This window comes from Belonocnema kinseyi, chromosome 7 (assembly GCF_010883055.1).
Source record: "Belonocnema kinseyi isolate 2016_QV_RU_SX_M_011 chromosome 7, B_treatae_v1, whole genome shotgun sequence".
In the NCBI taxonomy this organism is placed as follows: domain Eukaryota; kingdom Metazoa; phylum Arthropoda; class Insecta; order Hymenoptera; family Cynipidae; genus Belonocnema; species Belonocnema kinseyi.
In genome coordinates this window covers 137,184,030-137,186,804 of record NC_046663.1, presented here as the reverse complement: position 1 = coordinate 137,186,804, position 2,775 = coordinate 137,184,030, and positions in this window count along the sequence as shown.

The window sequence follows — 2,775 nt, the reverse complement described above, 5'->3', positions numbered from 1 at the left end:
CGTTGATTGCTGTTTCGATGTCCTCGTTTGTTTCGTCCAATAATATTGTTGCTAGTAGTAATTTGGAGTTGACGAAACTATCCTTCGTTACAGTGTTCAAACTGTAACTGATATTTTTTATAAACTTTCTTTCGGCATTCTCCTGGGCAGCTATCCATTTATGGTCAGTTGACGATGAGTCTAGGATTAATTTAAGTATTGTTGTGTGATTTGAGAGGATGCTAGCTACATTTTTGTTATCCTTATAAATTGTGTCAAATTCATTGTTAATTTGCTTCATATCCGATTCCCTCAGTGTTCCAAACAAAGTTTTAGATATGTCTCCCAGAAAATTAGCTAATCTTCTTTTTTGACGTTGTTTACCTAATAATTTTTGTAGGATACTATTTTTGCTAATTAGTCTATTGTAGCGGCTCCTAACCAATTGGATTTCATATTTTGGTGTGCATTGTTTGTTGCAAGCTAGTTCTGCCGTAGCGATGGTGTTGTCGATAGTTTTAATTCGGCTTTCGGTCGAAGTCATATTAATACCTAATACCATCTTCCATTTTTCGTGAAATAGGTGTACCTTGGAGATCTCCTCGATGTACACGTTTCCTTCTATTCTTTGAAGAGTGTAGTTAGCACTGATCATCGGTGCTAGTACTAGCAGGAGGGTCCAAGAGGGTGTCATCGCCTACAAAATAAGGCATTACTTGGTTTATATGGATTCTAATTATTTTATCCTTGTTTCTAATTCTTAAGTTGTTATTGTCTAGATAGTCTATTACTTCAAATGGTCCTTACCATGAATGGTCTAACTTTTTCTGTTTTGTGTTATTGAATATTTTGTATAGGGGATGCTTGTGTACTATGTTTTTATCGAGTCTTTTCTTTGTTTTTTCGGTTTCAATTTCTATTCTTTCTCGAGCTCTCCTCAGGTGTTCTTCATGTTTCCTTTTCCACTTTCTAATGAGTTCGGGGTACGTTAGCGTTGGTGAGTGGGTGATTGAGGATGGAATGTTGGCTTCTCTCCCAAACATGAGTTCAAAGGGTGTTAGGCCCGTTGTTTGGTTTCTCATGGTATTGATGGCAAAATTGATGAATTTTAGGTTATCATCCCACTCATTGTTGCGTTCGGAGATGCTGGTTTTGATTAAATTTTCTAAGGTTGAGTGCATTCTTTCGATGTTACCGTTAGACTGTGGGTGGAATGCAGTGGTTTTAACATGTGTTATTTTTAGGGCTTCATTAAATTGCTGCATCATTTCGGACAGAAAGTTTTGGCCTTGGTCTGTAAGTATTGTTTTGGGTGCTCCGAAGATGTAGATATAGTGCTCAAGTAATCATTCCATTATTGAGCTAGTCGTTTCGTTCGCCATTGATATCAATACGGTATAACGGGTTAATCGATCTTGTAGGCTCAAGATGTATTTATTTCCTTTCGTTGTTTCAGGTAATGGGCCATATATGTCTAGAGCTATTTTGTCATTGGGTGCTAATGGGATATCTGGTATTATAGCTTCGGCCTGATTTCGGATTCTGGCCGTTTTTTCTAGCTGACAAATGGGACATGTTTTCACGAATTTCTTGATATCGTCGTCCATTCCTACCCACTTTCCTATTTTTCGGGCTTTATCTATTGTATTGCTCTCTCCAAAGTGTTCGGCATGTGCTTCTTTAATAATGTTCGTCTTCTCCTCTATTGTTAATTCATGGGTATTATTAAAGCACATGTGAAAGCTATGGTTTGGATAGAGGTTGGATAAATATTCTACCATTTCTTGTATTATTTGTTTTTCTATTGGTGTGAAAAGTGGGTCCCCGAAAATTAATCTGATCAATGTGAGATTTTTTGTTTATTGTCTCGTCAATGAGCCAACCCAGCTTTCTCAACCAGTCTTCTTCATTGAACTTTGGCATGTCTTCTTTATTTATAGTTTTCCAGAGATTTCCTACCGCGTTAGGTTTCGTTTTGACCTTTCCTTGCGTTGGGTTCAGTCGCCAAGTCATGAACTCATCGTATAGGTCATCCTTGAGGGAGTTTCTTGGGTTTTCTTGTTCGATGGTTTCCTCTTGTTCGTTAGGATGGTAAGGGTTTTCTGGTTGATCTTGTTTTTTAATTATTACTCTGTCTCTTAGTATTTCTTCTTTAGTGATTTTGGGACCTTTAATTGGGGTACCCAATATTTCCGTGTCGAGATGTTCATTTTTGTCAGAGGTGGGAGTTATGCCTATTCCTTCCAATGCTTGTTGTAAGAGATCGCTACTCTGTAGAGGGAATAATCTTGAGAGGCAGTCAGCCACTTTATTTTTTTTTTTTTCCTTTTACATATGCGATTTCATATATGTACTTTTCGTGACGCAGCCTCCATCTGAGCAATCTTGAGCTAGGATCTTAAACGTTATGTAGCCAGATGAGTGCCTTGTGATCTGTTCGAATCGTAAATTTCTTTCCTAACAGGTACTGTCGAAGTCTTTTCATGGCCCACACTATTGCGAGGAGTTCTTTCTCTGAGGTGCTGTAATTTTCTTCTGCCTTGTTCAAGGTTCTACTTATAAATAGGCAGGGGTGTCCATTTTGGGAGAGCACTGAGCCGAGGCCTTGGTTTGATGCATCCGTGGTCAATGTGAATTTTTCTTTGAAATTCGTAAATTTCAGTACGGGTTCCTTTGTCAGAGCATTTTTTAATGTTTCAAATGCTTCTTCGCATCGGGGTGTCCAGTCGAATATTGTCTCTTTTTGTGTTAGTTTCGTCAGTGGTCTGGCTATCGCGGAGAAGTTCTTTATAAATT